We start from the raw sequence: 13266 nt of genomic DNA on the forward strand, positions 1-13266 counted from the left end.
AACCGATTGTGGAAGCTTAATAAACAAACAATTTTCTTAATACATAACGGAAAGCATCTAATTACGAAACTTCAACCCCTTTTATTCTTTCAGCCAATCTCCTTCGATATGCACAAGAGAATATACATGAAGGTTCATTTTTCGTTCCGTCATGGCGAAAGGGACTTTAATTTGACTGGGGGAATCATCCCTATCAGAAAGGTACGTTTGAACTTTTCCACAGCAAGTAAGATACGCCCTTGTCCCGCTCAACGACCCGGTGTATCAGAAAATAAATACTTGTGTCCTTTTGGAGATTTGTACTCCCTGAAAAGATACTTATTCTCGAAGAAAAAATTAACATCCTTAGAGAGGAGCTCTTTTGCCCCTTCGTTTGAATGAAATTTTGTGCAAAAGTTGAATAAGAGTCATAAAACGTCTTGAAAGAAACCCATCAACTCAAACGAAACAAGCAGTCAATTAGAAAAGAATGAGCATCATTACCATAGTTCATTCAAAACAACAAATTGAGGATAACACTACGAATATGTCATTTCAAACCCAAATTTCTTTATTTAAACTTTGACAATAATTAAATGACGAAAAAAAATCCCTTAGCAATGACAATGATATCACCTCCAAAGACCTTGACGGTCGATGGGGACGTGCCGCTGGAGTTTGAAAAATGGATCCTGTCAGATATGAATATTTGGTTTGGGACCCTGTCAGGGAGACAAAAAAAATTCCCTATTTTCACCCTGAAAAGCGGTACCCTGACCAGCGGCACGTCCCCGTACCCAATTTTGCCTAAGCGACCCCCCCCCCGGGATATTGATCATGATTCCCATCATGAAGTGTAAATCAAAGAGCCCCAACTCATCACCCCTTTACCAAAAAGTAAATTGCTGATTGACTGGTTAATCATAACATGCCGAAATTAACCCCTATTGTACACGAAATTATAAGTAAGACTCGGGCAAGTTAAAGCCTGTGCAAAAAATCAACGAATCAAATAATGCGTGACGGCCAGTTGTTCCGCCCCCCTTTTTCAGGAAAAAGTTCGTTATTTTTCTCACTCGTCATATTAATGCCTTTTCAAAAAGTCCTGGGCCAAAAATTGTGTTTCAGCCATTTTGGTAAAATTAAGGAAAAACACTTTTTGCTGACGTCAGCTAAAATTTAAACTGCTAATAACTCCTGGAATATTTATTCTCACCTCATCAACTTTTTGAAAAAATTTTTTTTGAAAATGAAAGACGTCTATCCACCCTACCTTCGTACAAAATTTGAGCTCATTTCAATAAATATTCCAGGTACTTCCAGGAGATATTAGTATTTCAAATTTTTGCTGATGTCACCAAAAAGTGTTTTGCCTTAAATTTCCCAAAATGGCTGAAATAGAATTTTTGGTCCAAGACATTTTGGAGAGGTATTAGTATGAAGAGTGAAAATAACGAAAAATTTTCCCATAAAAGGGGTGGAACAACTGGCCGTCACGGCCGTCACGATTTATCGAATTTTTTGCACAGGCCTTAATTTGCCTGAGGATAAAGAGTGTTCTGAGCAGGTCATTATTTACGTGTCAAGTTAAAGATGTGTGGAGATAATTTACTCGCCACTTGGTTCTGATCTATTAATTTTTCTGATTTCAGAGTGGTAGAGGTAAAGGCATCCCATCTGGAACGTAAGTCAGATGCTAACTTCAATCATTTTTTATCAGTTTTTATTAATTGACTAGCTTCATAATCTGTTTTCTTTTCGGTCAAGGTGAATCTTGTGGACAAGGATTTTGAAAAATGAAGATACTAATCGCGTTCTTTTTTATTTTCAGTTGGCTAACGTTTGTACCTGATGACTGTCGGGCATACAAGCAGATGCAAAAAGATATTTCCAAAAAGAGGAATAAATGGGCGAAGTGGGTGGAAGAGCAAGAAGTCAAAGTCTATATCAACAGCGAAGACAGAATATTTCTATTGGACATGGAGCGCAGGTTCCAGGTCTTCCCACGACCTGGTAGGTGATCCATATTTACAATGACATTCTTGTTATCCTTACATGCTGTTCAAAATAGTAGCTGCTAGAATATGTTAGTCTAGTAAGCCTGTTGACTTAAATTCTAGTTATTGAAATTCAGTTGTTTTTTTCACTTAATGCATTAAGTTAGTTTTGCTTAAAATACGTTTATAAATTCTGAAACCTTTAACCATTCCACAAATATCATATTTTAGTGACCGGTAACGAAATCAACCGGAATGCGAAGAGAATAAGAGGTGAGTGGATAACCTTTCTTTTCACAAAAATTCTACAAGTCAAAATGGAGAGACTATATCACAAAAGTCTGGGCATTATTCTCAAACTCAGCATTGAAATAGCTACTGAAATAGCTACCAGCCAGAATTTTACAGTTAGAGATAATATATCAACTGAGGCGGTCTGATACCATTTTTTTAAATTTTCCTGCACCATCGGAAACCAAAACAGTTTAAACCGACCGACAAACAAAAATAAAAGAAATCTCCAAATTTAGCTAAAACATAATTTTCTCTTTTTCAACAACAGGAGAGGCCACCGACGTCGAATCTAGTGACGACGAATCTAGCGACGACGACGAATCCAGCGACGAAGAATCCTTACACGTCATATCCACTGATGACGAACCCAGTGAAGACGAAACCATGACGGACATTCTTTACGACAGCTATCCGTCCAAGGGTTCGTCAAAAGTTCGTAAGTCGTCTTTAACATGCTTTTTCTTTATTTCAAGTTTTCATGTAACTTAAGACAACTTATTTCCACAGTGCGAAGTAATGTTGTAAAATATGATTTTCTTTACTAGCTGCTAAGGTAGCCTGCTAAAATATGCTCAAAACAGGGACCGATCTTGAAAAAACAGTGTGATTGGGATTTTGCTAGTGGTTGCCAGTGGTTTTTAGTGGTGTAATATTAATAAATGACCTCTCTGCGAAATTTTCGTGTCACATATTTTCTCAAGATGAAAAGGGATGAATCGAGCACAAAATAAATAAATAAATAAATAAATAAATAATACGGCGACACCAATTTAATTTGTCATTTTACAGGCCATGCTACCCGTAGGGTCGGTCGGTTGACTAAAAATAAAAATAAAAGTAGAATTTCACCATAAAATCTCTAATAAGGCAGAAAAAACTACTCCAATTTGATTGATTTATTACGAGCCCGACTAGACGATGCTATCGTCCGTTTAGAAGTCAGTAAACGCGGGGAAAAGAGTAAGGTCGTCAGGGTGGTTTACGGGAAAAAAGTGGCGGTAGAGTTTTGGAACAAAACGCTGTAAACATCTCCGCCACTGCTTACCCCACCCGAATTTATCACGCCTCTCCTAAACTATTCCATTTTTAATGATCTTGTGTAGACCATAGGAACGTCTAGGGCCCGACCGACCCTCAAATTCAAAAAATGCAAAATAAAAAATAAAAAGGCACAAAAAAGTCGAATTCATGGATAAAATGAAAAATTAAGCAAAATATTCTCAAGATCTTGGGAATCTGTAAAGCAATGAAAAGAAAAATGTACTACTAAAATGAATTTCGATTTTCGGAATTTGAGGGTTGGTCGGGCCCGTAAAACAACTAATCAAATTGATCTCGCCTAGATGGATTTCATATTTTTATTACAACACGTTATGGGCTGACATCGATGTCTTTACTTTTGACCGTTTTGAGCCTAGCATGTTCTTGTTGGTGTTCTTAAAAGTTTGTAACTTAAATATGCAGAATTACCTTGAACTTTGCAAACTGGCCCTCAAGTCCAACAAATCTGCTCTTCTCAGAAATTAAAGTACCACTACAATTATAGTTCTTTTAAACTCATAAAATTTGGGAATATTTGGCTATTCAACCCCAAATCCGACCGTTTGTGCAAATTCTCCAATTTGGTTCAATGCATTCTTTTCAGATATCATCAGATCCATCAACTCACTGGATTCGTCGAGTGTAGTCTCTGAGGACGCTTTGTACACCAACTTTCCGTCCGAAGATTCGTCGTCGGAAAAAGAAATGGATATCCGTAAGTCGCTTTCACTAAACTCATTTTTTCATTCTAAGTTTTCGTGTATCTAACACTATTTTTTTCATAGCGGAATCGTATAATGTAATTTTCTCTATAACTTAGTTTCAAATTTGCTAATCCCTTCAATATAATCAGTCTGAACTTGTACTAACGATGTTCTTAGTATTTCTAAAACCTACGTCGAACTGTTCTTATTAGCTAACTTCTGATAGAGAAAGTGTAAATGCCATCTTTCGAAAACTACTGTTTTACAAATAGAAAGAAATGTGTTTTAGAAGTTGTCAATTAACTAGAAATCAACAGTGCTCATATATTTAATGGATATTTTTTCTCACTAGTACCGAGTCCTGCCAAAAGAAAAAAGTCCAACGAACCGGCCGATGAACCCGATGATGACGATGTACCGGATGTTCCTCCCACTGTTACTTGCATGGAGAAGTTGAAAGCGTTAGTGTCCGAGCACTTCGTTCCAATTGAGGAGGTGTTTGAGAAGGTGAAAACTTTTGTTGGCGTAACATCGTGCTCCTTCCTGTTTGTTGGTCAAGAAGATGGTGAAGAGGACATGTTGGTGAAGATCGTACCGTTCAGCGAATACGGTTTTGGAGATACTGTAGAAAATGCATACGAAGAAGCTCTTTGTCATCGGTAAGAAGATGCAATTATTTCTTGTCAGTTATTGATTGCACACCAGATTAGAGGGGAATTCGGAGCAATTAATTGCTAAAATTCCTAACTTTTGACTAAAAAATTCCCTTTCTCTGATTTTCACAATTCCATTTGAATATCCGTTTAAATTCTTCAATTCGGATTAAAAGAGTTGTTTTTTCTTTGTGCGAACGGTGGGCTTCGTTCACAGTTCATTCTCTTCCAATCATTTGCGAACGGTGGGGTTCGTTCACAGTTGATTCTCTTCCAATCATTTCCAAATAAGATTCTGATGAAAAACTAACGCTCCTTTTTGCAGGACTGCACATAAAGTGGCAACCTCTAAGGTATGGTGTTTTCAATTTCTTCTGGTTATTCTTCGCACCTATTTTTACATTGTTCCTATCTTCAAATGACCTTCAAAGAAAAACGTATATTACATTCCATCTCTTCAAACTTAATCGTGCTCTCAAACTGTCTCAAAGCTAAAACCTATTTTCTCTCTTTTTTCAGCCTGGGTGCAGCGTATTTCCCCTCCTTAAAAGGTATAATTTTGCATTTCAGTGAGTTTTTAAGCTGTTTGAAACGTGTTCTTATCATTTAATCATCAAGTGACGTCATGGTATGCACCATGATATTTGAATTAACCTTTACAAATCTCGTCTCGTTTTCATAGTCTATAAATGAGCATTATATACTCGACCCGACTATTTTCAGAGAATAACAGTATTTGTGTTTGACTTTGTCTTGCTTTAAATGAAATTTATTTTCTTTTTGTTTAGAGAATGTCTTGCATATGGAAAGTTTCCCAGGGGTTTCAAAGATTGTTTCATGGGACAGTTAACTATGTATGAAGCAGAACATCCGGGACATTTTGGTGACAATCATCCACAACTCTATCCGGACGATCAAATTTATCTGGTCACGTGGTTCGACAAAGTTGCTAAAGACAAACTTTTGGAGGATCGAAGTCCAAACAGCACAGATCACATCAAGTCGATGATCTGTCAGCTTGGTGATGGTCTGGCAGACCTCGAATCACTGGTGGATGGTGAAATCCGAGGTCTGCTCCCAACCAAAATTATGCTTCAATCGGTATGAAGCAAATCATTTTTTTATTACTGAAACCCACATGCATACTTACCACAAGCGCTTCAGATTTTCTTTCAAATTTCATATCTTCCATGTTCAGAAATTCACTAAACGCGACCTTATAAGCGAGTGAGCTACTTCCAAAGGCTCTAATTAGCATATTTTCATGGTGCTAAAGTGATTTAGAGGAGTTAGAACCGGCTGGGAACAGTAGTTTTGCCAGAAAACGGGTTTTTAGGCCTCCAGAGCCGCCTGAGCTTACGCTGTGAGCTTACAGCGCTTTACTGGAGGGCTGGAATTCGCAATTGTCAAGTTGTTAAGGCAAATGACGATTTTATAGAAATGGACGGAAAGAAGGAGGGAAATAAAAAAACTTTTAAAGTCCGTAAGCCTTAAAATATTCTTGTCTTAATATTTTGACCACCAAAGCCTTTACGCTCTAAAAGAAATATAAGAGATATAACCTAACATTTATTTTGTATTACATTTTATTACCAGGTCCCCAAGAAAGACCAGCGCTTATTTCATTGGGAAACAAAGCACGATATTAAGTTTTCGATTGTGGATTTCTCGGGCATGCGTCATGTCATTCGTGACATTCCTGGTGCTGAAGAGGTGCACTACAGAAATATGAGCGAAGCGTTTCCCAACTGGTTTGATTATGATTATGAGGATGGTGAAGTGTATCGAACCATGCATAAAATTCTCAAGTATGATTTTCTCCCCTAATTAAAATATCGATTCAGTCATGAAATAGATTTACTTTTTCGTTACTTTGAGCAGATTTTTGTATCCTGATGTCCAAACAAAATAACAATATTACATCCCCTTCTCACAGAGCCGGCAGGAATTTTTCAGCAAATGGGGGTAAAAATAAAGGACTGAAACTCGACGGGGATCGATATTCCCATATTTTTTATGTCTCGGAATTTAAATGTTTTCGAGTCAGAAAATTCATTGGGAATGGGAAAATAGCATAGCATCTTGCAATGAAGATTGGTTTATTTGGGGACAGAAATTGGAGGATGATTTTATACCAAGGATGTTATTTTGGCCAATTTTTCCAGTGGGAAGGGGCCCAAGTTGGTCTGTGAGAAAAGGGTGTAATATTGACTAAGATTTCCCCTTTACTTGTTACCAAAAGCTTAATAAAACAGTGTTTTAAATATACAATCTTTTTTTGACGGATTTAGGCTAGCTAAGTCAAAAATACCTTATCGGGGAAAATAATGTCGGGGGAAAGTGACGAAAATCTTGAGGGGGTGACGAAATTTTCCCTGACGAAATATTTCCCCGACATTTTATCACCCGACCAAAACTTGTACCCGATTTTTTTATCCCCCTCGGGTAAGTTATGGCATGTCTGAAAAACTGGAAATTACCATAATTTTTAGATCGCATTAGCCGACAGAAAATGACCAAACAAATGACTGAACATGAAGGGTACTATGATGTAGTTTCTAACCTGATGTGTAACCTAATTGTTTATTCGCTGATTTTCGCGAAAAACCGTAAAAACTGATTATGACGTCATAATCGATGACGTCATAAAAACTAAAAATTGAATTTCTTAAGAATGGTTTATCCAATTGTCTTCAAACTTTCACCAAAGATGTATCTCACTGAACTTGATCATTTGAGAAAAGAAATTTTTCAAAATTTTCATGACGTCAGCAGAAATTAGGCAAAAAGGAAAAATCTTAATTTTTGCTGACGTAATCAGAATTTCGGAAAGATTTTTTTTCAAATGATCGACTTTAGTGAGATAGATCTTTTGTGAAAGTTTGAAGACGATTCGATAAACAACCCTTGAGAAATTAAATTTTTAGTTTTTATGACGTCATCGATTATGACGTCATAATCAGTTTTTGCGGTTTTTCGCGAAAATCGGCGAACAAACAATTAGGTTACACATCAGGTTAGAAACTACATCATAGTACCCTTCATGTTCAGTCATTTGTTTGGTCGTTTTCTGTCGGCTAATGCGATCTAAAAATTATGGTAATTTTAAGACATGCCATAACTTACCCGAGCCGACCAAAACATTTACTTGAAATTTTATACCGCAACCAAAATTCAAATCTAATGTTTTACACCTTTATTTACCGAAATTAGTGCTTTAAACGTCGAATTACAAGATCCATTTTTCGAGCTTGTGAAGGAAATCATTTCTTTTGGACAGTTTAGTCGGATGAAAGTGACGAATTTGAAATTTTTTTCGGGGAAAAGTGACGAAAATGCCTCTAGGTGACGAAATTTTCCCCGACGAAAAAAAACCTCGACTAAATAAAACTCCGACATATTTTTCCCTGATAAGGTAATGCGTCTTACAAATCTTTTAGAATCCTAATAACTCGATGCTAAGATGAAAGAAAGAAAAGTTCTATCTATGAGAAGCTCAAGTTAAACATGAATATAACCATGATATAACAACCTAATGACTATCTCAAAGATCCAAATAAAAACTTTCGAGTTTCGATTTATAAATTTTTTTCATAAGTGTTTTAGTAAATTTTAACATGCGAAAAAAATTCTTCTAAATTGTTCTGTTTTTTTTTTCAGAGGTGATTGGAGCAAGAAGGCCTTCAGGACGAATGTTCTTTGGTTGTGGCATATCCTCCATGTCTTCCTGCGTCGCGCGCCTGCTGACACTGTGGAGGAGCTGCGCGGTTTGACTGATCATATCCTTGATTATGCCAAACAGAGTGCAACTGAAGTGATTGAAAACATGCCTCTAGCCTGGCTACCCAGGATTTAAGTTGTTCTTCTATTTTGATATCGATAGTTTCCATCCTGTTCTATTCAAGTGTTTTCAAAGCCTTGCTCTGGATATTTCTAGCAGTTTACAGCGTTTGCTTGAAAGTTTCAAATGATTTACAGAGACCAGGCTGAAAATCTGAAAAATCAAAACAAAAGAAGGTTTAAAGCTTGTTTATCCAGGCTAACAAGCCCCGGGTCGGGTATATTCTCACTTTCTCTTTCTCTCGGAACTATGAAGGGTTTTAGATCAAAAGATTTCACATGAAACATGTCACATTTAAATTCTGCTGTAGATGTTTCGAAACTGATAGATTGTTTCGATGAGGGTCGCATTTGTCTTTCTAATATTCGTTCGAAGTCATGTTAAACCATTTGACAGTGAACGAACGAACAAACGAACTATTGTTGAAAGCAAGCAGATGGTCGTCTTCATCTGGACTTGATGCTTGTTCGTGTTGCTGCTGTGTACCTCATTTTTTGCAGGGCGATTCATTTCCTCTACTTCATAATTTCATAAGCTTGTATGATCGGCCCACTTTGGTATGGTTGAAGTAATACCTATTACAGACGATTATATGTTATACTGCAATGAAACGTCTCAAAACTGTGCTCTTCTCTTTGAACGGCTAAGAAAATCTGTTTTGCGCTTGATTCTTTATATGGGGTTTGATCTTGATTAAATTTCCTAAATTATCAGTCTCTTCAAGCCCCCTGAACAATCGTCAAAAAAAAAAAAAAAAAAAAAAACCCTCTCCCTCTGAAAGTTTATTACTCTGAGATCCCAAATAGAAGGGAGTCCGAATAAAATGGGGGTCCGAAATCTAAAAAACTTTCGAAAGTCAATCCGAGAAGACGTTTATTCGGGACCTTAGAGTGCACCAGATTCTAAGATGACACATTTTGTAATAAAACCATTGCTCTGAACTAATTGAAAGAATCCCGACCAATCTTAATTCCCAAAGGAGAAGTACTACACGTGGAAGGGAATACTTTGTGTTTGGTGGCGGAACAGTGAATTTCTTTGTTACCATGGAAACACTGGCGTCATCTGGTCGTCAAACGAGAATGATGTCATGAAAGTCTGAATGAGGATAAATGACAGCTCACTGGAAGGTTTGGACATTATCGTGGAACTCAAAAGCAGAAATGAGAATCAAATGACAAGATTTATTCCTAAAGCCTCCAGTGTTCGCTTAGATTCAAATGTTGATCGATAACATGATTTCAAGATTTTGATTACTGAAGGATCGCTAAAAATTGGTAAGTTTTTTACTTCGCTTGATCTTTCCTTCTCGTAATATTTCTTTTTAAACTGAACCGTTTTTACTCTTATTTTTTTCAACTTCCACGCCTACTCCCTCCCGAAAAAAAAAGACTCTTCTATAACCAAATAAATTTAGGGGTTAGTATTTTCATCTCACCTCCTTGTCCTGAATGAAAGAAATGTTTTTAGAAGATTTACTTTTTCAAAAGCAATGCATTTCATTTTAATAATGAAGCACTACTCAGGATCTCACCCCAGTCTCTTGGTATTGATTTTAATGGTAATGATCTTAATCTGAAGCTACCCAATGGGTTACTAAAAAGATGGAACGCGATGCAAAAAGAAGCTGTCCTGGTGCCTTGTTTTTAGATCAGCATGAAAGTTGGTACTAAGACGAATAACGATGAAGAGCGTTCAACAGAAAAGAACTGGTGTCACGAGAAGTATCTACTCCACAAGAATTTCACACCTATCGTCTATTGTTTAATTAAAATGGAAACTATGTTGTCAAACACTGGAAATTTCCAATAAATGGAAGAATGCATATAAACATTCGACGTATCCTGTCCAGGAAGCTCATTTGCCGACCTCTAACCGTTCAAAGACTGGGAAGATGCTGTAAGGACGACGGATTTTAGGCAGAGATACTCAAATGCAAGAAATAATGGTTCATTTTTTATCAACACCGACAGCCATCCTGCTAATGAAGTTCTGAACCATCAAATATGCAGCAAATACATGGACGAATCCACTTCAATAATCCATATAACTGTTAATATGGAAGAAAATGAAGATGAAACTGCATTCCAACAAATGAAAGACAAGACGGAAGGGGAGAAGAAAAACATTAAAGATTTGCTCACAATTTGGATACGTTATCGCTTTAAAAAAGCTTGTCGTGTTACCGAGAAAACCTTCATGGCACTTTTGGGGATAACGAATTTGAATGCAGACTGGTACAACAAAATAAAAGAGAGAGAAATCACCCCCTATTTCACACTAAGAAATTTCGAGTTTTCGTGGATATCCGAATCAGAAAAGATAGGGGAGGGGTATGGGTACAATCTTAGGATCAATATCAGTTTCTTCAATACCCAAATGAGTGTATTGCTTTTGAGAAAGTGAATTTTCTCTAACCTATTCTTATCGATTTTTAGAGGTCGCTTAAAAGGTCTCTGGTCCCTTTTCTGGTCATGCATATTATTTACAAGTTATTTTGTATTGGTTCTTCCCGTTCCTTTTTTAGATTGGCCTGATGTTACTTTAAAGACACAGCAGGTATACAATTGAAATCATGTCTTCAATCAACATTTGAATATAAGCGAGCATCGGAGACTTTAAGAGTCAGTCTTCACCATTCGACTCTCGTTTCTACTTTCGATCTCCTCAATACTACCCAAGGCTTTCGGTGAGCAGTCATCCATTGTCATTCAGAAATGATGATGTTATTTTCGTTGCCGCTCAAGTGGCACCAGAGTTTCCATGGCAACAACGAAACCCATTGTTTCATCATCAAGGGTGAAATATTCCCGTCTTCATGCAGGCTTCTCCGCTCCCCCTTCCCCCCCGACAAACGATGATAAAGTACTTAATCATGTACACTATCGAAACTTACTAAGATCTAATAAAATGCACATGAATGATTAATTATATAATGAAATAAACTGCATGAATCAGAAAAAGAAAATGTGGTTGGCCTACACATCCTCTACGCTACTATGACATGAATTTGTGTGATCTTCTTTATCATAATTTTTTTAACTTTATTAACCTTTTTGGTATATTCGGTAGACGAATTTTTGGATGTTTGTGGATTTGACTTTGGATTTGAACAAGCGAAGAATTGTATAAGGTATGCCTTGAACACGTTTTGCCATTTTTCTATCACAATTATCTAGATTTTTCCAGAAACTCTCTTTCATTAGATCCACGAATTTTTCTTAGTTCGAATTAGCTTTTCTCAGTGAAAAAAACTCTCGTAAGTAATCACGCATCAAACACTTCAATTTTGAATGAATTTGTAAATATACCAACGAGAATTAGTACTTTCAATGCTTCTTTAGGCAAAAAGCCCACGTCTTCCTTGGAAGAAACAATCAATAATAACGCGCACTGAGCCGACCTTAACCACCTATCTCGAGTTATTAACATAAAGGGGAAAGTATGGCGTCATCAAGAACGGGGGTTTTGATGACGTTATATTCAAAGTAAAGTTTGAGAAACTTAGTTCTGGCAGTAGAAACAAGTTTACTTTTTGCTCATATATTCTAACGAAAAAATTTTTTCTTACAAGAAGCATATGCTCAGCAAATCAGACTAGAAAAAGAAAGTAGTTTGGAAAGAATATTTAGCAAGCATATAATCTTTAATTCTTAGAAAGAATCAGATTGAAAGTTCAAAAAATACCTTGTTGCTGAGAATGTCAGGATTCTCAAAAAAGTCTTTCTTGTCATTTAGTTGCACATTAGCTCCCAGTCTTTCTTTCTTTCTATTATGACGTCATCATCTCCCCCGTATTTGATGACGTCATGATCAGTTTTTGTTAACAACTCGAGATAGGGTTAGTTACACTTTTTGACTCAGCATATTTCGCCGAGCACTTATCAATAGCATCAATTCAAAACCTTGCTGTTTATAAAACATTTGAAGTCTTGAAAAACTGCTATGATCGCCTAAGCATATGTCGAGCGCAAGCCAATCAATCCGAAAAATTTAAAATGAGCTCGCATGATATGAATATATCACATCATTAACGAGGCTCATTAAGAAAAGAACCTCTATTTAAGCTTTTATAAACGCAATGACTCTTTCTGGGTTAAAGTTTGGAAAAAGCAAAACGTGTTAAAAGACCCTAGGACTCATTATTACCTCATCTTTCATAGCCAATCAGGTCTCCGTCAGATATTTCCTCGTTTTATTGATGTAAATGAATTTAAAATGTATTTCATGAATCTATTTACCAGAAGAGGGACTTTTTGTTTGCCAGTTGAAATAAAAGTAATGGAGTTGGAACGAAACTCTGGTGGTTTATGAATAATTTGAATTGTATTACAGACATTACACCAGGAATGTTCATTGTTTTTTGATATATTGATTCATTTGTTCCTCTTAACCCAGTCCTCGGCTTACATGTTGACATTTATCCCTCTTTCTCACATTAATGATCGTGAGTTACTCTCGATTACAGTCGTTAATCCCGTTAAACGAATTTATTTGGGGTTTTGTTTTCCTCACTCAAAAGCTTTTAAATTTGATTATAATATGAAATATGGATTTCCTAAAAAGAGCTCTGGTAGATCGCGGTACCGCAATCTGGAAAAATGGATACGAAAACTCTTGTGATCTCCCTAATTCTATTTTCTTTCTCTTTTTATCTCCCTGTCTCTCTGAGTATCCCTGTCTCTCTGTCTTCCTGAACCTCCCAATATCATCCCCTAATGCCTATCCTTCCCTCTGAACCACTTTGTCTCCTGAGT

At 36.6% G+C, this 13266-nt stretch overlaps 1 long non-coding RNA gene across 1 annotated transcript; it reads right to left on the reverse strand.

The window, feature by feature from the left end:
• Nucleotides 1-8239: 8239 nt before the first annotated feature.
• On the reverse strand, nt 8240-12698 carry LOC136819500 (uncharacterized). Its single transcript, XR_010848447.1, has 2 exons — nt 12659-12698; nt 8240-8662 (listed from the first exon to the last, which is right to left on the reverse strand). It is a non-coding gene; the product is annotated as an uncharacterized lncRNA (long non-coding RNA).
• Between the last annotated feature and the right edge of the window lie 568 nt (nt 12699-13266).

The sequence above is a fragment of the Clytia hemisphaerica genome, unplaced genomic scaffold (genome assembly GCF_902728285.1).
Source record: "Clytia hemisphaerica strain Z4C2 unplaced genomic scaffold, Clytia hemisphaerica genome assembly, whole genome shotgun sequence".
NCBI lineage: Eukaryota > Metazoa > Cnidaria > Hydrozoa > Leptothecata > Clytiidae > Clytia > Clytia hemisphaerica.